At 46.4% G+C, this 24117-nt stretch overlaps 1 protein-coding gene across 8 annotated transcripts in view; it reads right to left on the bottom strand.

The window, feature by feature from the left end:
- The window catches only part of HPCAL1 (hippocalcin like 1), a 67053-nt gene that overhangs the window by 17082 nt on the left and 25854 nt on the right, over positions 1–24117 (bottom strand). The window contains exon 1 of one of the 8 annotated variants that reach the window (XM_087776588.1): positions 10045–10162. The exons of 6 other annotated variants lie outside the window; for them this stretch is intronic. The gene's annotated coding sequence lies outside the window, so the exon portion shown is untranslated. Of the gene's footprint in view, positions 1–10044; positions 10163–24117 lie in introns of those variants that run through there. One more of the 8 variants, XM_087776589.1, reaches the window with a different exon arrangement.

Genomic DNA, 24117 nt, shown 5'->3' with positions numbered 1-24117 from the left:
ATTTCAGGCCCTCACATCCTTGTGGTTAACTTTTTTTTTTTTTTTTTAGCTTCTTGACCCTTTATCGCAGAGATCATGACTTGTCAGACTTGACACCTCCCTTAAGTTTCACAACTCAAATGCAGCAGCAAGCATCAATGGGGCTCCCAAAGGAAGGTCGACCCCCTTATTTCCTCTCTGCAGCACCAACATTTCCAATTGCAGGAGGGCTGGTGGGGCAGGGTGGACAGATGGGCATTTATATATCCTATAGCCCAGCCCAGGACAGCGCTCTTCGGCATTTTGGTGCCAAAACCTTCTGTTTTGGAAAAGGAGAGGAGCCACAGCTGAGGATGACCCCATTGAACAACTGCGCATTGCCCCGGCATGCTGGGTTTTGGAGCAACTCCAAGCAGGGTGGGACTGTAAGGAAGAGGACAAAAGCTTTGGATAGAGATCTACAGGAAGGAAGCGCTTCCTTCTTCCTATATTCCACAGAAAGGACGAGGGCTTTAAATAACTCTCCTCCCAAGTCCCGCTGAAGACCAAAAGGGTTGCCGCTGGAAGAAAGTCCTATCTGGCTGGGACCCGGCTGAAGGCTGCTGGGGGTCTCCCACGGGATGCGGCCACCCTGCTGCAGTTCCCACCACATTGGTGGGAAAGGGAAGGCTGGGCTGCACACAGCCCCATTGAGACCGGCACCATCCAGATAAAAAAGCCTGTGGAAAGCCTGGGACAGGGCTCTCAGCTCCCTCACCAAAGGTGCAGAGCCAGACTTGCCCCCCCGAGAACATCCTTTGCTGAAAAAGGAAAATCAAGAAGCTACATTTACATTTTGCAATGCCATCTCAACATCCCACTATTTCTCAGCCTCATTTACCTTCTAGCTCTTTCTCCTGTCGCCCATAAGGCTGCAGCAGCCCCTTTATTCTGACAGACAGAGACACTCAACCTGCTCCATCCATGCCTCCCAGCTCCTTCCCTCCCTCCCCACCTCTGTAGCCACACTGGACCTTCCCCCCTTGCCTCCCTCCTGCCTCTTGCACGGTCCCACTTGTAGACCATGAACATTGGAGCCAAGACAATCTGTCGTTTGGGCAACAGTACTGATAAGCAAACAACCGGCATTGACCAAAAAACCTCCACTCCTAACGAATACTGATGGAATATTTAGTTTGCCTGGATGTAACAGGATCAGGCCCTAAATACAGTATTACATATTTACAGACCATCCAGATCTTTTCTCTGTACAGTTCTGCATCAGATATCTATCTGTCCATTTTTAATGTATATATTCAGTTATCACACCTCTCGCCTGCCTTGTTTTCCACCCCAAGCATCAGCCCACAGGAAGAAGCCTGTTTGTCATTTTTCAACCCATCCTTAGTGTGCTGGAGCACCCAGTGCCTATTAACCCAAGAGAAGACAACCTGTGCTGGGCCAAAGTTGCTTAAATCTACATCTCGGATATTTTCAATGGGCTGGAAGATTTAATAACAGAAAATAAGGGAGAGCAGGAAGGAAACCACAGGTTTGGAAAACATCAGGCTAGACAGATTAAGAAGCAATGTGGAAAAAATATATTCCAAATTATATTTTCAAAACAAAAAATGAAGATACAGGCAGGTCAGAGAACTGAGTGGTGCATGCATTTCTGCTATGGTCTCTGGAAAGAAATGGCATTGCTTTGAAATGGGTTTGAACAAACAAACAAACTTCACCTTCCTGGAGGAAAAAATTAGTTCATGAATGGCTTTGCACAAAGCAATTACCTACTGGTTTGGAACAGACGTCTGTGGTTTTGACCTGCTGAGATAGCCATCAAAACTGCACTTGGTCCAAAACTGGGAGAGATAAAGTTATCAACTCCTCCCTGGTTTTACAAGGGAGTGAAAGAATCAAAACTACTTCTCATCGCAATTATCTGCCAGGTTCTGGGTTCACTGGACAACAAAATGCGCTCGGTAAATGTACTGTTGTTATAAAACTCCTGGGTTCTCTCTACTAATTCATATTATGGCAGTAACAGTGAGCACTCAGCTGAGAAGGCGGCTTTGTTGGGCTGAGATTAGACAAACTGCAGTAAGAAACAGCCCGTGGCGACACCAAATTCGCAGCCAGGGGTGAGAGGGGCAGACCTGCCTGAGTGCCAGCCCTGGAGAGATGGCACATCCACCACGGGCACACACTGAGGCAAAGACGCTGAGTGCCACCGTTCCTGCAAATTCAGTTCAGCTACTATAGGTTATTTCTCTTTTTCTTGTTGCTTCCAAACTGTCTCAGTGTCCTATAAGCTTCCCTTACTCAGCTTTGTCCTAATGGCTTCCATACAGAGCTATGCCCAAGTGGATGTATCTCAATATACTCGCAAATGCAGTCAGTACTCGTTATTTTCAATATTCTTAAAGATAAGCCGCTCCTCTTAGAAATACAGTCACACTGAGGCCCTTAAAGCATCACACAGGTGCGTGTTTGGATGTTTAGGTAAGCGTTAGGGGAGCTCATGCCCAGCAAGAGCTCATCTGTCACACCGGGGTACAAGTGGTACTAGAAAGCCCTGGCTGTCCCCCTGCCCTGCACATTTTTCCTGCTTTTTGCTGAGACACAACAGCCACTTGTGCATAAACCCAGGCAAGCTTTACCCCTCCTCACATAACTGACAAGACCAAACTAATGGTGCTGGCAACTCCCCTCACTCTGCCAAGCTAACAGTGGGGACTCAGCAGGGGAAGGGACCATCCAGCTCGCAAGGTTTGGCCCCTGGTACAGCAGGTGTAGCATCACTCATTGACTTTCTTCTTGAGCTTCATCCCAAGAGCCAGTCAGGCTTTGCTCCCATCACCCTAGTCAGGGGCCTGATTCCTCTAACAGCTTCAAAAGTCATCTTCTAATTTCCAGCCCAAATGTGTTCAGTGCTGGTTACAGCATTTGCTCTGGTCCCAACATAATCTTCTCTAGAACGTCCCCTCTGCTACATACACGTATAGAGAGACATCACTCTCGCATCAGCCTTGGCTTTCCTGGCTTAACTGAGCAGGCTCCTCTCACACACACATTTTCCTTTCCCTGTGTTGTAGAAATCTTCCACACTTAATGCAGTGACAGCCTCCCGACTCCTGGCCACTGGAACCACACTGCACCATCTTGGATGAGGTCTCGCCTGCGCAGTGACACTGAGTTTCCTTATCTGCACTGGGAACGCACCCAAGAAGGGGATTTGTCTTTTCACCTTAGGGCCTTGGGTCAATCTGTGTTCAGCTCTGCCCGGGCTCTTTTCTGCATTTCCAGATGAGCAGCTTCTCCCCCCTTCAGAGATGGTCTCCCCATCCACTTCTTGCCTTTTCTGTGACTTCCATCCCCAGGGTTAACCAGCTCTCAGAACCACGTCCTGAACTTCTTTCACGTTAATGACAAACGCCAGTGCTGTGGCATCAGATATCCGATCTGTGCACTCCCAAATGTGGAGCTTCAAAACCCATCCACTGATGTGTTCTAATGGAAGAGATGCGAAGCTCAGTGGAAAAACAACGTTAAGAAATAAGTGATCCAACACGTTTCTGGAATATCTCCACATGTACAACCTAGTGGTGCACATCACACAAGGATTTTCCAGTTTTGCTCCAGCTATAAGTGTTGGGCAACTGACGAGGACCACTTCTACCACCCATCCAGTGGAAAAGCAGGGAATAACAGTGTATTTGTTTTATAAACAATACAGCAGGCTTGTACAAAACAAACCAACCAAACAAATCTAACCACAGCCTTAACTAGGGGAGACCACAATCACTCTCTATTTGCTATTCAATAGGATCTGTGTACTAGAAAACATGTTCAGCAAGTGCAGCTTCTCACACACATATATTTGTGTTTTATCCATAATAAGATTTTTTTCCTCCTAAAGGGGGAGATTCAGATCTGGCACATCAGAGGAACAGCTGTAACAAACAGAAAGGCCATTAGGCATTTTGCTCTGAAAATAAAAAATAAAATCCCCCTTTACTAGAGCAATGAAAAAGGTGACTGAAAACAACCCTGAACACTATGAGCAGGTTGCAGCCTGCTTGGAGCATGAGGGGCCTCAGGATCTGCTGTACGGGCAGGGGAAACTCTTCAGCAAACACATGTTCATGCATGCTTACAGACACACAGTGCTTGCAGTCGATGAGAGATTTGCCACTGAAAAAAAGCACTTTTTTTTTTTTTTCTTGACATCAAGAGAAGTGTGCCCTTTGCTGCTTTACCTCTGGGCAGGACCACAGCGGCCTGGCACAACTCCTCCCTTAGCTCCAAGCAGTGCTTGCACCAGAGCAAGATGGCAGAACCCTCTGCAAACCAGAAAGGCAGCCTGGATTGGGTCGCCGTGCAAGCAAATGGATAGGGAGAAACCATGCAAAAACACCGCAAATTTGATCATTTGCCAAAACTGTGGTCTACTCCATAAGGGCGTTTGGATGTACACTGGCACACACAGGTAGCTTTGGCCAGGCACAAGCCTGCTCAGCCAGGTGCTTGCTCCAATGGCCCATTGCTTCTGATACCCAAGTTGTGAAAAAGCTTCAAACCCCTACATGTCTCGGCACGCCAGTTAATAAAATTGGTGCATGCATAAATCCCCCAGATCTAGTTTTCCTATAAAAAGCAACTGTTTCTTGACCGAAACTGCTCCTTCTGGCAGGGAGGGGAGCCGTGGCAGCACATTTCTCCAGGCTACACCACGAAGCCACGGTGGCTGCCAGGAGCACCACAGGCAGAGCTTACAGAGCTCCTCAACAGCAGAGCACCACTCTTTACCCACAAATAACCCCACTAAAACACATACAATTTCTTGACACCGCTGTTGCAGCCAGTGTTTCCAAGCCTGCAGCCTTCCCGGAGAAAACCATGGCGCACATGCTCTCCAGCCAGCACTACGTTTAACATGAGTAGCCTGGTTTCACGCGTCTGTACAAGCGGTGGGAGCTACCATTTCTTTGCTAAGAGCACATCTGAGGCTGGTACATGTTGAAAGTTAACCAGTGGAAGTCTGCGATGGGGATCACATCTGCCGGTGGCTGCCCCAGCCCAAAAGCGCGATGCTGGAGGGCTCCTGCTGTGATGCAGAGAAGTGGCAGCTGAGATCTGGCTTTCACCATGCCAGGCACCATGCACAGGGCTAAAAAGAGCCTGTAGCTGTGCCAAAAAGCGGGTAATTTAAGTACAAAAGGCAGCTGACGGGACTTCCCTGCTTTGCCAAGCAGCCGTCTGGGAAAACACATCTTGCCGCAGCAAACATCACCCTGCACTGACAAAGTGGAAGGTCCTTTCAAATAAGTCCTGGGCAGGTCCAAGGACAGGGGCTGGGGATAAAGAGGAGCTGCCTGATAAATGGCAACACTTGGCAAGCCTAAAAAAAAAAAAATCTGCTTCCTCTCCTTCAAAAGGTTACAGACCTCTTTCCTACCGTTGCCTCCCAGCCCATAAAATATTACATTTACCATGACTGAAAATATTAGATGCCTCATGTCTTAAACTTGAAGAACATTTTTTCCACTCAGACACAGGAATTTTGCTTACCTTCATCAAGCAGCAGTGCCAACAGTTGTTCAAGTACAGTATAAATATCACCTAAGAAACATCACAGCCTTTGCCAGTAAACAAACGCAGATTTTGGCACCAGATCTCACAGGAATAATCAGAGAACGTTTTGGGTTGGAAGGGACCTTTAAAGATCATCCAGTCCAACCCCACTGCCGTGGGCAGCGACATCTTCAACTAGATCAGGTTGCTTAGAGCCCCATCCAACCTGACCTTAAACACTTCCAGGCATCCACAACTTCTGTGGGCAACCTGGTCCAGTGTCTCACCATCCTCAGAGTAAAGAATATCTTCCTCATGTCCGATGTAAACCTACCCTCTTTCAGTCTAAAACCATTGCCCCTTGTCCTGTCACAACAGGCCCTGCTAAAACGTCTTTATCCATCTTTTTTATAAGCCCCCTTTAAGTACTGAAAGGCTGTAACAAGGTCTCCCCGCAGCCTTCTCTTCTCCAGGCTGAACAACCCCAGCTCTTTCAGCCTTTCCTCATAGAAGAGGTGTTCCATCCTTCTGACCATTTCCATGGCCCTCCTCTGGGCCCGCTCCAACAGGTCCATGTCTTTCCTGTGCTGAGGGCTCCAGAGCTGGACGCAGGACTCCAGGTAGGGTCTCACGAGAGTGGAGCAGAGGGGCTGAATCACCTCCTGGCCATGCTGCTTCTTGTGCAGCCCAGGACAGAATTGGTTTCTGGGCTGTGAGTGCACGTTGCTGGCTCATGTTCAATATTTTGTCCACCAGTATCCCCAAGTCCTTCTCAATCCATTCATCCCCCAGTCTGTATTGATACTGGGGGTTGCCTGACCCAGATGCAGGACCTTGCACTTGGCCTTGCTGAACTTCATGAAGTTCACATGGGCCCACTCCTCAAGCCTGTCAAGGTCCCCCCGGATGACATCCCTGCCCTCAAACGTATCAACTGCACCACTCAGCTTGGTGCCACCTGCAAACTTGCTGAGGGCACACTCAATCCCACTGTCTATGGCATTAATAAGTTAAAATACACAACAACACCTTGCAAGGAAAAGCCCAGACGGGGAATACCAGCACAGACCGAGCAATCCTTTGTGTGTGGGATTGAAGAATGTATGCACAGCTAAGCTGGAGCACAATTTCTAGAAACTCTATTGCCATGCTTTATTTAATTTAACAAACTAAAACCCTAAGTTCCAAATTGAAGGTTCAATGACAACTCATACTAAACAGACTGGCTACTCAGATCATTAAAACACTTGAGAGCTACTTTACTTCCTTCTGTTTATGCTCTACTAATATCTACATTTCTCTCAGTCTGATAAAGTAATCAAAAAAAAAAAAATCCTTTCCGCTTTCAGTTTCTGACCGGAGGAAGCATCGAGTTCACAAGCAACTGGTATTTTTTTAAATGAGAAATACTATTCTCCATATACTTTCAGTAAATAACCCCACTGAGTTTAGGTATGAAACTGATCTACAAAATTAAATAGGCAAGAATGTAAACTTAGTGCCTCTGCTTTGAAACACTCCCAGCCTCACCTAAGGAGCAACTTGGCTGAGAAAGTTATTTATCGAAACAAAGAGGCCAAGTGATGCACAAGTACCAAAGACACGGCAAGGAGAGCAGGGAGGGTAATGCCTAAGTCAGTTATGCAAGTGGGGAAGCGCAGGGTGAAAGGATGGGAGGACTCTGCGGGATGCACGGCAGCCAGCCTCGGAGAGCTCAAAGAGCTTTGGCAGCAACCGGCCGCCCGCCGGTGATGGTGACGCCGGGCTCTGGCACTGCCAGCTGCAGGACCCTGTGCCCGGCACCCTGGGCAGCAGGACAAAGCTCACGGCAGTTTGTTGCCGAGCTTTGTGCTTGCCGGCCACGTGCATGGAGCCTGAGGGGTGCTGGGGAAAACAACAAAAGGGCTTTGATGCTTTCTCTGCCATCTATTCAGGTTTTTAATGCTGATTTTTTTTTTCTGGGTTTGCTGCTAAAGTGCCTACAGACAATGAGACTATTGAGGATTTACTCCAGCATGAGATTAGTTTGGGTTTCAGTTTCTGCTGAGCCAGCTCATTTGCTTCCACATTCTTACAGGAACAGATGCTAAAATACAAATGGGCAGTCATCATCAGAAAAGCAGAAGGAGGAAGATTTTTCATATAACAGCAGTTAAATTTATTCTTTTTCACAGCTTTAGCCAGAACCATTCAATAGCTTGCTCCTCTGTCTAATTACATTACATTAGAGAGGCAAGGAGCTATTATTTCATCTTTAATAATAAAAAAAACCACATACACACCTCAAAATATCAAAAACCCAACCAACCAACAACAAAAATGGCCAAACTGGCCAGATGAAAAGAAGTCTTCAGAGAAGCTAAATAGAAAAATTACTGTAGTCCCCTCCCAAGTGCTGCATGACTGCAGCGCTGCCTTCAGACACCGAATTCGATTGCTGCAGCCATCAGTCACAAAATTCAAGCCGAGTTGAAACCGCCGGATACACCAAGGAGCATCCCTGCACTATAACCAGTTCTTCCCCCACAGAGGAAAACCAAGCGGATGAATAACCTGCGGTCAATAAAAAGCAGCTAGCCATCCCTGGGCTGCGACACCAGCAAGGACGAGACGATGGCAGCCCTTGTTAAACATCCATCCCTCCTGCCACCACTCGAGTCAATGCAGAAGCATCTCCTCCCCGCTGGGTGCTTTGGTACCCAGCGGCCGCAGCCCAGAGCATCTGCCCAGGTGGCTGCAGCAGCTCCGCGAAGCAGGAGGCTGTGCAGCAGAGACAGAGCCACCAGGGCTTGGACTTTCTTCAGGGGGAAAAAAAAAGGTGGAAAGAAACTCATCATTTACGACACTCATCAGAGCCCTGCTCGGCCACACTAGTCACATTTCCCTTTCCACCCACCATTATTTCCTTCGTGATTACTTGTGCTAAACTGCCTACAGTTATCCGGAAACTAAATTGCATCCATCAACTTTATCCCTGCTCAGAAAAGCCCCAACTATGGCAAGATGCTCCCCCATGCAGCTCTGCTATTCAGATGCTTCACCAGCTAGATGGGCAATCTGCAACCCTTCCAGGCACTTTTAAAAGTACCTTTTACATAAGGATATAATATCCATCGCCCACTAATGTTTTTTAAATGCCAGATGCTTCTCATTGGCCACCCCAGCTGGGCAACCCACTGCTCAGCAAGCCCGCACCTCCCCGGTGCCACTCCATCAGCCCACTGCTGAATCTGCAAGTGCCATCTCCTCCAGGCAGGGGGGAAAAGATGTTAATACAGGTCAGAAAACCAAGGTCATGAAAGACTGAAGCCACTGATTCCCCCATCAGTGCACATTTTTCCAGGAGGTTGCTAAACCTCTGAGAACTAACAAGCTGTGAAGTAAAAATATGCAATGTAAATATACAGACGATATATATGTTGGTAGGACTAATGATGAGAAATCACTGATAAAACTTGGAAGGACATTCAGAGAAATCTTTTCAAATAGCCAGCTTCTGGATTTGAGACAAGCAAGGCAGGTTCATGGAGGTAAAAACAAAGTTCATGGAGGTTCACGGAGTAAAATGGATTTAGCTCACACGAAGAAGAAAGTAAAAGTCCCTGCTGGCAGCTCAGGCCAGAACCAGGCTCTGCAATATCTTACTGACCACAAGCTAGGGGAGTTTCAGTCCTGCCTGTAAAGAGCAGAGAAAACTACGCAACTTCCTATTGCCATTATCAACTTATTTGTAAACACTTCAGTATTACAAACATTTTAATCAGCTGTGCATCCCCTGCACAATATCATTAGGTTTTGGGGTTTTTTTTAAAAAAAAAAAAAAATCAACACATTAGGAAATGTAGCATCTTTAATGAGAAAATAAGCTCTCAGGGCATCTCTCGACGAACACACCGCGCTGTGGTTTCAGCCAGGCAGTGCCTTTCTCGCTTCCCGTCTGCAGCTCTGCTAGCACCGGCTCAGCAAACTGCCCCTGCACCGCGCTGCTCCTCCCTACGCAGAGAGCAAAGCCCCCCGCGAGCCAGCACAGCTGCCGTTGCACAGTGTCCCGGTGGCTCTCAAGCCGAGTTTCAGTGCTGGTTACACCACCGTAACGCCACGCTGCTGCATCGGCACAGGAGGCTGCCATTATATTCTACATTTTTGATGGCTTCACCATTGCTTTCCTCGCTCACCCATTTCACTCAGAGCTGCTTCTTCCACTCCAGACCTCTGAACCACTCTCTACAATTTAGGGTTCAAAGCCAACCACCTCCCTCCCCACCGAAACTCATACACTCAGGACTGACGGAGGACCTACACACTCGCACCATCACGCCATAACGCATATTTGCAGAGGGACTTCACGCAGCCACCCCATGAAGGACAGACACTCACAGGGTGCTGCCGTACTGTCCGACAGCAGCGTGACCCCCCTGCACCCAGAATACAGCCAGCCACGCACCATCAGCCCCGCTCTGCGGCCGGCTGCCCGAAAGGGTGCCGGACGCCCCCCGCTCGCCCCCTCACCTCACCCCTCTGGCCGCCCCCGGCTCAGGACGGGGGTTCCCTGCTCCAGGCCAGCCGCCTCATCCCTCCGGCTGCTCCGCCTCAGCCCCACGCGAACCAGGAAGCGGAGGCAAGCTGGCAGTTTATTTTTAGATGATTTTTTTTTTCTTCTTAAATACGAAGCGAAAACACATGCACAAACCGCACGTTCACCCTCACTCCGCCCAGCGATGGGTTTTACATTTTACATCCTTCCAACACTCAGAAATTCCTGGGCGATGGTGGAGAACAGACGTCACCCTATCGCCCCGAACATTTCCATTATCCCCCTCAGCAGCCCCATTCCTACACGGGCAAAATAAGAGTCTCTCAAATGCTGAATTAAGTCTCTCAAGTAAAGAAGCAGACAAAACCCGAAGAGAGAGCTCAGAAAGGGAATGCGTCCTTAGCGCTGCTACGGCATAAAAAGCAGGCAGGCGGCTCTGATCTCAGCTCATCTCCCCCTTTCACATCTCCCCAAAAACCACCCAGGCTTAGGACATCCAGGAGCACCAGCAGAAGATGCAGCTCACTCCTCCAAAGCTGCACTGCAGACGTTTCAGAGAAGTAAGAGCTAGCATGAGATTATTTTTCCCTTCCCACCAGTTCAAACACAGTTTTGAATCCCTACTAGCCAGGAGTTGCTCTTGCTTCTCTTCTGCAGCTCCTCAGACATCATTACTTACAGTATCTTTGAGTGTTTCAGTTAAACAAGATATGGGATCTCAAGAGACACCCCAAACTTTAGTTTCAGAGGCACAGGCAGGTAGAAAGGGTTGAAGGGTTTTTCCAAGCAGTTGATGGTTTTGCAGTCTACAGCTCCCCAGGTCAAATTTTTGGAGCTAGGAGGAGACCACCTGGCTGGTCACCCATCCACCATGGGAATTTCTGGTACAGCATTTAGTTTCCCTCAAAGGTAAAATAAAGATAAAAAGTTGAAAGATCCCCTGTTTTTCCAAAATGTGTCTATCAGAAATTCATAGATCTTTCTTTAAAAAAAGGGGGGCACTAGGTCAGCATACACATATTTACACCTACAGCAGCAAGTTCTGCATCAAAGAGAAGAAAACCTTCAAGGAGCAAATACATTTACACAAGACCCAATTTGTGCCCACAGCCTGATGTGGCTACATATTCAGGCTCTAATGGGAAAATTACCTGTTTCAACCTCTGTTCAAAGAGAAACTCCACACCAGCGGAGGGCCACTTAGATGTGAACATTATTAATATAGAAATGACTGTTTCAGAGCTCTGCGAACCCTAATTAGTCACAGCACTGGTTTTATGAGTGATAGTTTGCAAACGCCACGCCAGCTCCACAACGCCCTGACGTCACTGGCAACGCCTAATCCCAGGCAGAAAAATGCCCTTGCTACTTGCTGGATATCATACTGCTTGGACAAGTGTAAGCCATCATTTTGATGAAAGCAAACTTCAAAGATAAAATGGAGCCACTTGAAATTGTAAGACGGCATCTGCCTCTTTTATAGTATCTCACTGCTGATTTTTACCTCCAAGACAAGAAGAATTTGGTGGGTATGCCATTGCACAGTAGCTCAGGGACAGACTGGACAGCTTCAAGCACTGCAAGGCTTGAACACACACAAGCTTTGGTCCACAACCTCAACAACAATAAGATGTTTGTGAATATAAAAAGGTGGAAGCTAACATGGTTGGGCCACTCCAACCACACAGTGGTCCTCTATGCTAGGATAAAAAGTAGATTCAATGCAGCCTTGCACAGACCTTAAGTAATTTAAAAATCTTTTGGAAAGGCTGGCAACTATTTTTGTGGATCTTAAGAAGCAGAACTAACATGTGGACATCTTTTCCCAGTCCAACCCAACAAACACATGGTAAGACACAGGCTGGCTTTAGGACAGCAGATTACATTAGCTAACAACTACCCCTTGCTTCACTCTCACTCTGCCCTCTTGGCCCATCTCAAGCAGCCAGACTGGGTTTTCTAAACAAGTCAATGTATTGGTGCGCCTAGAAGGGACTGAAGGCAAACTACACGCTGACACACCATTCAGGCACGCTGCAGCCCAGATCCACCTTGACCAAGCAGCTGAACTCATGCTGTCAAAACAGTGGTTAAAAATATACCTTTATCCTGTCCTGGATGGAGGCTTGGTCTCTTCCAAGGCTGCTGGGATGGGGACAGCAGCAGCGCCAGTCTGCTGCCCCAAACCACCTCACCCCACATGATGCTGGCAGTGGCATCCTGAATGCACCACCACAGAGGGCAAAGTTCTCCACAGCCTTTGCTTGCCTTATTGCCAAAGGTTTTTCCTACACCGTTAACAAAAAATTAAATCTTCTGTTGTAATTAAGGAAAATAAAAGAGGATACTGGAGAGAACAGCCTGGCGCTTTTGCTACACTGGAGACATTTCACAAAAATATCGCTGCACGGCTGCAGGTGTCATTAATCACCTTGTCTGTATTTTATCCGCTCGTATACAGTGCCCATTCAACACCCTCCGGCAACACACCCAGGTGCCCAGTGCTAAGGTCAAATATCCCCTTGCTTAAAAACTGAAAGTCATTTTACACGGACCGATGGGGAGGTGCATTTGCTGGGCGAAGTGGAAGCCTTATACTGTGCCCCCGTACCCTGAAGGACACTTGAATTTACACTTACTTAACTAATGAACTGCACTCTGCAAGGAGCATCATGCTTATTTCTAGAAGGCATCGCAGAAGCACCACAGTCAGCCACAATTCCCTGTTCCCTTCATCTACAGAAGCAGCATCTTTCCCCTTCCTGCTACCTGGGGCTTTGCCGATGGGGCAGATTTATGGCTGCACTGACACTAGCGTCCTGCTCCCTTCTTGCACGAGACCCCCTGTAGTAAGGCAGCTCCTTCTCAACTCACCACCGTGGTCAGCACAGAGACCCACCGACACCCAGACCCCAGATTTCCAGCAGCCGAGAGCAATGCCGTTTGGCTGAAATGGGTTGCCAGCCCCTCCAAGGGATGCCAGCACAGGCCCCCCATGCCGAACACAGGCGAGTTCCCAAGGGAAAGGCATTTAAGTGTCAAAACCTCTCCTTTCCAGCCTCCAAAGAAGCCTACAGACCTCTCCAGCAGCCTAACGGACTGTGTTTATTGCTGCATCCTTCACTTTATAGGTCAACACATACAAGAGAGCTAGCAATTCTCAGCTAATCAGACTTCCGTGCAGACTGGCAAATGGCTCCCAATAAGAATATAAAAATCCCATAAAATAAACAATCCCTATAATCAACTCGCTCAGTGTAATGCGGTAAGCATGCAGAAAGCTTGTATGCTTTATTAACACTTTTTTTGTGCTTCACAGCTGCATCCCAGGGGCTAGCAGTGGTGGGGGGACCCCAGCCTGGACCAGCTGCGGGAAGGAGCATGTTCTTGCTGGTCTTTGCTGTTTGTGCTCCCCTAACACTGTGTTATTTTAAAACTAAATTAGTGTCAATTCCTTGACATCCCATTAGTGTGCTTGCCAAATGCCAAAGCCTAAAACCAGACTGTGAACACACGCTTACAAAGGAGGCCCTCGCTCCACCACTGGACTACCCAAGGCGGGAAACTTCTTATAGGCGAGTCCTTCCTATCTACCCAGCCAGACCCCAAAACCATGAACTGACATTGCCGACAGGGTGCGTAAATCATCCTTCCCACAAAGGCCAAGCACATCTCCTTGTTACCCTGCCCCTGGAGCTCTGCCGCATTCGGTCCCTCCAAACTCCAGATCCTATGCACTTTGCCCCAAAACATTTCAGAGAGCTCACTCATCATGGAGACAGCTTGAGAAATTTAATGACATCACTGACATATATGTGGCATCCCTCCTCCTTCCCACCGCAGCGCTGGTGGTGATGGCGGGGCACAGCGCGCCCTGAGAGCCAAACCGCTGAACCCAGTGAGCCAGGAGAGAAGGAGATGCTGTACAGAGAGGCAGGCAGAAAACCACGACCTCCTCCTCCACAATGGCCCTCAGATGGCCCTAGAAGATGACCGGGATTTCCAGCTAAAATACTGGTCCCCTCGGAGGTCTGGCACCCAAGCTGCTGAGCAGGTAAAGGGAACAGTGAATCTGCCAAGGTCCCTGATTAGGTGTGAGAGAAAAGCCCTGTGCACACAATACTCTTACTGCAGCTATAAATAGCCTCCCTGCCCCCTGCCCCGCACCAAAGTTTTACACATTGTATTGACACTCCTGACTTAATAGGATTTGCTAGGCAGCCTGAAAGAGCTCCAGCTCCTGCAGGGCAGCCTCGCCAAGCAATTTTCACAACACGTGCACACCGTTAAGACTCTGCGAGTGGGGGGAGCACAGCCATAATCCCATGTTTTCAGTGTCCTATTCACACTAAGGCAGGAGGAGACCATGAGAAACTCCTAAAGGTTCTTAATGAGTTTGCATGGGCAGCACGACGGGGAGAAAACTTCCAGGCTGACCGTTTCGATGTAACAAGCTTATCTCATGGCTACATTAGAGAAGCTTCTGTTTCTAATACCAGTGCTGCTTCTTTCTCCTTTATATTCATCCTTTTTTACAGTGGTAGAGCAAGATGGAAAACAACGGTCTAATAAAATATATATTATAGTACCATTCATATAGTTTCATATAATTTCCCACCCTGTCTGGGTTACTGACTGTTAACCTGAGATGCTGACCTGAGTACTGCTAGCCATATAATCTTCTGATGCATCATTTCCACCACACCACCTCTGCCTTTGTGGTGTTTCACAGCCTGCCAGTGGTGCTGAAAATCAGGCCCAGGTTGTGCCTTGACCCTTCGAGCATGTACAAAACGTATCCCCTGCCCTCAGTCCTGAGGCTGGGCTGCGCTGCCCAGCCCGTGCCTGCCTTCCCAGGCACAACTGCAGTATTGCTTCACCCAGCCCTGCCCCATGCTCCATCACCCACCTTCCAGAAGTGAGCCCCCCCATCGCTTCCATCGCCTGATAAAATACTCCAAAGCCTGTCCACTCATCTGCTGTGAGGAAAACCAATATTGACACTTCCAACCCCAAAATGTAAAAGTGCCAAGGACTATTTATACCAGAAGTGAGCAGCCAGAGCCTCCCAACTGTGTAGCCAACTACCCCACTTTGCCCTACTGTTGCAAGGGTTGAGCATCACCTGGGTGAAAGCATCACCCTAGCACCTTGGGGCCTGAGCCACAGACCAGGAGGCAGCAAGACTTTATGTTGTACAGATGCAGAACAAAAAGATGTCTTCTCGTACCTTATCGCATCATCCCCATCATCACTGCCTCACAGGCAACAATCCCGAGCAAGGAATGAAGTAGGACAGTTTCATATTGCGTATTCCCTACCAACCCCAGCTTCCTTCAACTGCTGCATAACCATAAGCAACACAGAAACCACGCAGGACAATTGTAGGTGCTCATCCATGTGCTAAGTATTGCAGGTCACTGACCCAACCTGCTCAGGACAAGCTCTCAAGCATGCCTGTCACTCCGGGCACGCTGTGTCTCGGGGGCTTAGGGATGCAGTCCTTCTGTGCAGCACTTCTGTGTCTTTCTAGGATGAGGTTTGGCTATTTGGAACACTGGAAATTCGTAACACAAGGAGAAGAAATAATAAAGTTGACCTCAAGCTGGTTCAATACACTCATTCTGAAACTAAAGTACCTAAAACATGATGCATCATTTTTTCCTACCACAGTCTTAACTGTTATGGAAAATGCAGTAATGAAGAAAGGCTGGTTCATGAGTCAACCTTACCTGTCTGCACTCCATCTGCTTCTTCAGTATGTACTGCACGCCACGGCAATGATATACATAGTGTTTGCATGGCTAAGAACCCCAGGCAGAAGTGATTGTAAAGAGGCATGTAGTTTAAAATTTCATTAAAGAATGGCTGTAATACAATCACAAGTCACTCAATGCACTGGAGGCTGAATGTTGCTAAGGAAAATTATGAGCCTCCCCCCCGCAAATATCCTTATCTACCTGCAACAGAGAAAAAGCCAGTAGTTTAACATCATCTTCATTCAGCACATGTACTAGACCAGAATAAGGTGATCATTAAATAGTTTAAAACAAAGAAGCTAGCAAAATTTAATAAGCCTCAACAAACCAAGTGAAACAGGGCTAAGAGGCTCTACCAGCTACACGTTGCGCTTAGTCCCCTCTTAGGAAACCTTCTATAGGAGATGGAAGGACAATCTGCTTCCACGCAGGATGGATGATGGACAGGTGGCTCCTTCTGCAAAACCCATTTTCTTTCTTCTGCACAAGTGGATAATTCAGCTCAAGGGCAAGAAAAAAAAAAAGCAGAAGGGGAGGTAAGGAAAACGCTTGAATGTTAGAATAGGCAAACTACTGAGCTAGAAAATCTAGATTAAATTAAGCACTCCTGCAAATTTGTAATAGAGAAATGAATGGCTCCCATCTGGAAGCTCAGCAAATTAACTCGGATCCTGGTTAAGAAGACGGCACCAGAGCCTGCTTCCAGAAATGTAAATAACCACTGTGCATTTGCAATCCAATCACAGGCTAAAAATATAAGACAACTCAGAGTGGAAATCTGATTTGGTGTCTACCTTCTTAATGCGAAATAAAACAATCGTCCTCTGTAGACACAGCAATCTGGACCCATTCTTCCCGCTTGGAGAGATGCTGCAAGATGTCTTTGCACCATGAAAGTCTTTCAGCTGTTCCTGATTGCAAGGCCACAGCTCATGTGCCTGGGGCCTGACTTTTCTCCATCATACTCCGCTTCTCCATCTCCTTTTCCATCCCGTGCCCCCAGCTGCTCCACTGTACTGTCCTCAGCTCTCTGTTTACTTACACCAATTTATTTGGTCCTTATTATTAAGAGTATTCGACTTCCTCGTTCCCTGAGAGATTTATCTTTGGCTTTCTGGTAAGAGGTGAAGTGCCCTTCCTCTCAGTGTGCAGATGGAGAACTCAACCACAGTATGAACTAGGCTCAGGACTAAATTTAGCCCAGAAGAGGATAGTCTCTCTGCCAGTGGGAAAAGTAGACTAGGAAGGCAATTTGGAGCAGGAGCCCATTTTATATGCTCCCTAGTGGTGCCTACCTCCCTCTAGGCTATAGAGAGAGCCTGGGGAGACCAGGCTTAGCCTCTGAGCATCATCCCTGGGGACTTACTTTCGATGCTACAAAGAGAAGGAAAGGCCATTACAAGTTAATGTCATCCATATGGTTCAAGAATTGACACTGCAAGGGAAGTTTTAGGGTGTTCCACCACCAGAAAGCATTAATGGAAAAAGGATGTTTCTCCGTGGCCTTCTGTGATCACAGCAGGCACAGCTGAGAGTTTTAAACTAAAGGAAAAAAAAAAAAAACTCTAGAGAGGATAATCAGGAATACAGTTAATTCCCACATCTGGTTTTAATAAACAGACAGGGGGATTGGTAAATGTGGACAAAAAAGCACATAATATCATCCAAACTTAGGAGAACAAAGACCATATTAACATCAATAGCACTAGCCAGATAGGATGGTAGTTAATTAGCCAGAAATTCACAGATGATGAGTAAGAAACAAGATCAAGGATTAAAATACTGATACAGGGAGCCAGGGCAACACAATGGAAAAGTCAGGAAGCAGAACAAGAAGAAACTCAGAAGGGTGGCAGTCATGGCCGGTCTATGGTGCTATGGGGTCCACGCTGCTTGGGAGAAGGAGGGACAATGGCACAGGTTGTCCTGCACCCTACAGAGTTTTCATGGGAATGCAGTGTAGATTGCAAGGTCCGCAGCAAGATAAAAGTGCTAACACGGCTTATCTTACTGTGGGACTGTAACTTCCCAAAATATTCAACTGAAGAACCTACTATTAATGCTAAGAGCTGACCACAGATATTCCTGGAAGCAGCAGACAGCAGTTGTAATCCTCCAGCTCCTGAACTAGAAAAGGGCGTACTAATTTAGACACTGTAAGTAGCTGTAAGTGCTCTCAGAAAGTGGAGAGGTGGTTTAGGTAGAAGAATACTCTGAAGCGAAACACAGAAATTAGTATTTTCAATTTCCCATAAGCTTTGAGGAATCAAAGGAACTCGGCATGGAAGTCAACAGGACTGAAGTGCTCAAGGACATGCTTGGAAGAAGCTTAGACTATCTTTACAGCAAAGATTTAAAAAAAAAAAAAATAAAAGAAGAAGAAGAAAAGAGTTGGTACTTATAACCCCAAGCAAAGTGGGGAAGACATATAGGGAATGATTCCCAATCTAACTGAAGAAACAATCACCAAAAAAGGGATTTCAGGACTAAGCAGAGTGCCTGCGAGGAATGGAAAGGAAGGGCTGCTCGGCAAAGACAGCTGTGTCACGGAGGTCAGGAAGCAAAGGGGCAAAGAGAAATTGCCAAAGTCAAGCTGAATTAGATCACGCAAATAAAAATAAAGAGCAAAGACCAAAATGTTCTTCAGTGATACATATTTTTTAAAAAATGCTAAGGAAAGTGGCAGACTAGCAGCACTTGGCTGATGCATCTTAAAACAAAAGCACAAGAAGGGAGAGGAGCTTTTGCTATAACTGCATCAGGATGGTGAACAGTAGATGGAAAAAAAACCAAAAAAAAACCCATAGCACTGACAAAAAAAGCCCCAAACTATTAAACAGACCGTAAGTTAAAACTGAAAGTGGGGCAGTTTCTAATCAGGGAGGGAAGTGAACAGCCTCTCAGCAGGGCCAACACGCGAGAGGGGACCTGTTTGTTCGGGCTGGAAGTCTACTTGCCGCTCGCTGCAACAGCACGAGACTGGGCTTTGCAATCAACACAGCTTTGTGAAATCTGCTATTTTGAAACATGCTGACCACCACCATGTCACAGAGAAACCTAAACAACAGGATGATGACAGAGTCTCCCGATGCATGGAGAAAACTATCTTAAACTATCTTAAAAATAAGATTAAATGAGATGAATTGCCTCATCCTGCAGCACCCACAGGCAAGACCGCTCTTGGTGGTCTCCTTCAACATCTTCACATCCCTTTTCTGACCTCAGCACACCATCACTCCTCTCTGATCTCCTTTGGCAGGAGTTGCACCACAGGCCCCCACACTGGAGGTTCGGAGGAGAGGAGGGTGCTTATTTTTAAGCACTGGTCATCTGAGTCATTTTGGAACAGGCACCAAAGCCATAGCACCAAAACAACCATATCTGTTGCTGGGTGGGAGCAGTCTGTCTCATGTTTACCTACTAGAATTTGATAGCAAATACATTAAGACTAAAACCAAGCTTTGCTCTGAATAACCTTAACAGAGCACAGATGTCTTCCTGGAGTTCACTCCCAAACTTCAGCATTCGGAGCAAAAGCAAACTGCATCATTTATAAGTACTGTCACGACTGTTTCTTCCACCACGTGGAATTAACAAAAGGTGATTCATTTACCTGAGAAAGCTGGGATTAAGAAAGTTTGCAGTATGAGCCAGTTTTTAGCCTTCTCGTGCTCTAACAAAAGTGTTGCCATCAGAGCACAGGGTTGCCTTTAGGGGACGAGAAAATATTTCCAAGCGCAGGGAAAATATTCTGTAGCTCCATCAAGCCAGTATTCAACCATACACTCAGTAACTGGCTTTGTGCCTACAGTTTATTGAGAGTTAAATTCAAAACCTCTGCAATAACAGAACTGCCATCACACAAGCCAGGGAAGCAAACCTATTATTGTTCAGAATTATTATTATATCATATTATTAACCAGAACAACTTAAGGCAAGGGTAAGAAGCTATATGAGTAACTCCATGACTTATGCCCAGCTCCACTGCTGCTCACCAGCTCTGAGCCGGCTCAACTGGGCATACAACCAAACGTATCATTGCTATTCAAGAGCTTAACCTCTAACTTGAGGTCAGATTTGACGACATCTGCTCAAACAGAAAGACAATTAAAACCAGCACTAGCACATAGGCAAGTCCACGGCATCAACAGACTCTAGAAGATTTTTCTGAGTCAGTTGTCTCAACGCAACATGGTACGTAGTGTTATGACTTGTAGCTGTAAAAATGTTAAAAATGTACAAGTTTACACAATCTATGAGGCACCACACTGGAGTCTTTTCTGCAGTCTTGCCTTTTCTCTCACAAATCACTGCATTTTAAAGTGTTTAGCCATCTCCCTAAATTCAGCTGCAAATTCAGCTCCTTAACTAAGCGCTGAGAAGTTCTCCCTCCACACCACGTAGCAAAAAGGAGAGACCTTCTGAGAAGAAAACCAGGATGTAAGCAGGTATTCCCATTATAAGGACTAGTCCAGACGGTAAAATGGTCAGTGAATATTTACACATGCTCTGCACATGATGCCACCAACTCACAAAGAAGAGCACTTGTGACCTCCCATCAACAAAAGCTCTCAAGCATCGTTATTCACGTGGATTAAGCATGCATCAAAGTGCATCAATAAATCCAGCCAACCTCATGACAATTTAAGCATATGCCTCAAATGAAATACAAGACTGAATATTTTTTGGGCTCAGGGCAGACATTAAACCCCTTTCATTACATGCTTTTCACTGTGAGGCAGAAGTGTAACACTGAAGCAAAGAAGTAGACTGAAAGAGAACTGGGCTACAAATCACAATTTATTTTATTGTCAGTGTCTTATCTTTAAACCAGTCTTGCAGGGAAAGAACAGCGGGGAAGAGGCTCAAAAATTGTTTCAAAGACACTACTGCACTGGCTGTCTGCTAGTAGATTAATCATTTAGTGTCCACTTAGCAATAACCATAATTGTTTTGGAAGACATTCATATTGCAAAATTGTAAGAGTGAGTCAAGTTGAATCTAACCCTTCTTCATTTTACATTTGCTTTAGACATGTTATCTCCAGTACAGAAAGAACCAACTTCAAGGAAAAAAACCTGTCGTGTAGAATAAAGTTTATTGATTACCCAGACAACAATTCCAGCCCAGCAATTTGAGATCTCTCCAAGGGGAAAGAAAGAGATGGTATTTACAGAAACTGCTTCTAATGAGAAAACCTCAAGGCAAGGAAGGTGAACCCGAGAGCAATGAGTATCAATTTTTATAGATTATAAACAACTGTTTGCTCTTTTGCTTTTATAATTGCATTTCCCTTTATAACTACAGTCCCTATGCTCTACCTTCCTCCAGAAACACCCAGTGCTAGGCCAGGGTGGCCAAAGCTGGGTTGTATCGCAGTAACTGTGGGCAAAGCACATTAAGCTTTGCTTAAGCTCACTTTGCCAGGGACAGCCTTAAGTTTATCAGTCTAAGAAAAACCCTGCAACAACCAGTTTCATTGAGGGACTCTCCTTTTTTCCCTAGTGAACAGCACAGTTCTGCACAGAGCTCCATGATGGAGGAGGTATTTAATTTCTAAAACAAATCCCAGTGTCCCAAGCAGGTAAGTTCACTTCAGAGATGGCACTGAGCCCAAGGAAATAACTTTTAAAAAAAAAAAAAAAAAAAAAAAAAAAAAAAGGCTGTTTCTCCCAAGTCTTCCTGACAAGCCAGTCTTGTTGACAGTAATCATGGAGAAATCTCCCTTGTTGGCTGAAGACCTGAGCCAACAGCACTTGGGGAACCAACATAGGTGGCTGCTCCTTTGTGGCGCTTCACATGGTTTTCTGCAGACACAATAAACTCACCCCTGCAAATCTAATCCTCGTTATGCTCTCTGTGTTATAGCTGTGGGATGCCAAGAGTGTTGAAGCTCTAACACTTGGGGTAAGCAAGGAAACCTGATCACGCACCTGTCGGAGCTTCTAACAGCCTTGGTTCTGCAGGTACTGGATTTGCCGTTGTCAGATATGAAGTACCTGCAGTTCCTCCATCATGAGAGAAAAGGAGCTAAAAAAAAGCAAACAAGAGCAGAAAGCAACTACGGTTTAAAGAATTCTCTGAACTGAGCTACAGCTGAGCTTGCATGCAAACAGATTTGGGTTTCACGGACAAGCAGCAACGATAGCAGAGGAATTAAGTAAACAGCCATTTGCCAAATACAACTTTCTAAAACAGTCTGTCAGAAAATGGCAGCTTTGGTAGAGTGAAGCAATAGGATGGAAGGGACATTCTCACAGCATCACTTTTTATTTAGAGAAGACAAATAAGAAAAAAAAAATACATCTTGCAGATGGACTGTCTCCGAGTGGCCCTGATAAAAGCCTCTGCGCCCTGACTCCGGGCCAGCCACATTCCAGCTCCAACTGCACAGCCTGCAGAAGCATTAGCAGTAATTAAGAAAAGCCAACCGTAGTGATAAGCCAGACCTCTGTAAAAGAAATACATGCTGCACTGATACAGATTTTTTTCTTTCTTTTTGTTGGACTAACATGGTGCACTCCTTATAATGACAATTTCCAAGCACTTCACGGTTGTACCTCCACCCTTGACTGACTGAATCCCAGATGGGACCCTTAGCATCACTCATCCCAGCAGATCTCCAGAAAGGCGCCACAGACTTCATGTGTTGCCACCATGCAGATATTGCTTTTCCAAATCACCACACAACTGTCCAAAGTGCAGCCCCTGGGAATTTGCTGTGCCCTCACAAAAAGCATTAATTTGAGAACAACTGATCTAGTCCGATACCTCTTGACTCAAAGAATTTCTCCAGGATTTTCTGCATCAAGCCACCACCTATTTGGCCTTCACCACAAATGTTTTCAGAAGATATGCAACCCTGACCTAAAAAGCCGCAAGAGGACAGAGAACCCACCACGGGCTGAAACAATTTGCTCCAAACAGTGATGTTCTTCCCCCATTAGGCAGGCATACGGTGCACAGCTTTCTGGGGAGGGGTGGGATAGGGGAATTTGATCGTTTTGTGTCATCTCCCTCTTCATACCATACATAGCTCAGTGCTCACTTGTGTGGCTCACTGAAAGATTAGTTCGCTAGTTCAGGCAGGCAAGGGTAGACCCTTAAGACGGTTAAGTGATTTGGGGCAGGATGATCATCTGTCTCCTCCCTGTCCACAATTAACTGTTGCATGGCCCTCATCCCTGCTAGGGCTGAGCTCTCCCGGGGGAGCAAGCTGAGCTCCTTCCAGCATGACCGGGAGCATCCCTCCTCCCTCAGCTTCTAGAAGTTTAAAGAAAGTTGGCACCAAGGGAGCTGATCCCATTGATGCTCCTGGATCCTGCTTATTCCACCTAAAGCTCAGTGTTTCAAACAGCAGGGAAATTAAGCAATGGAGCCTTGTGGTAAGCTAATAAATCGTGTCATATATCTACGCTTAGATGGTTGTAAAGAGCATGACAAACTTCAAACAGCCTGCAAATTTCTAAAAGTAAATGGTTCTTGGTGTTACAAAGGTCAGCCATCTGTTCAAACATTCATGTCACAGTTAATTTAACCTTTCTTCTTCCACCTTCCTCTCCTGACTCAAGCATACTCCCCAGCAAAAAGAAAACCTGGCTGAAGCCACCGCAGTTAGACAGCTCTCCTTGTCCACAAAGAACTGCTGACAGAAAACACATTTACAGTAAGGACAGACTACGGAAGCAAAGAAGAAAAGTGGTGGAAAGAAGCAGTATGTTACCCAGGTCTCACAGGACAACCAAAACCTACAGAGAGCCGGGACCGCAGGCGACATTTGGAAGAGACTCATTGGCTTCTGAAAGCTGCGCTCGACCTCCCTGACACGGCAGGAGACCTCCAGCCCATCCTTCCCAACCTCTGCTTGGTCTTGCAGGGCTCCTAGAAAAACTACAGAGCATTACAACATCCAGCTTTAAACTGTTATCTCATGACGTGGAGGGCTTCAAAGTGAAATATGACTGATCACAATGGATTTCACATACATTTCTAATGGAACTGTTTGCTTTAAAAATAATACTAATAATTAAAAAAAAAAAAAAAAAATCAATCTGGAGTTACTCAGCAAGCAAGGCCAGCCCCAGGCTGAAATTGGGCTTCTAGGGAGAGAAGTGGGCTCTGAGCCATGTATGGTATGAAGAGAGATATTAAACAAAACAACCAAATTCTGCTGTTCGGCATCCTTTCACAGTCAGGGTTATTTTGTGCTCTCCTCTATTCCTTGCAATAAAAGGGGGGGGGGGAAGAAAAAAGATTATAGGTTCTGATCAAGCTGCAGAACGAGGGGGA

The sequence above is a fragment of the Nipponia nippon genome, unplaced genomic scaffold (genome assembly GCF_047370975.1).
Source record: "Nipponia nippon isolate SJK-2023a ecotype South Korea unplaced genomic scaffold, ASM4737097v1 scaffold_4, whole genome shotgun sequence".
In the NCBI taxonomy this organism is placed as follows: Eukaryota; Metazoa; Chordata; class Aves; order Pelecaniformes; family Threskiornithidae; genus Nipponia; species Nipponia nippon.
This window is presented reverse-complemented; position numbering and strand designations above follow the sequence as displayed.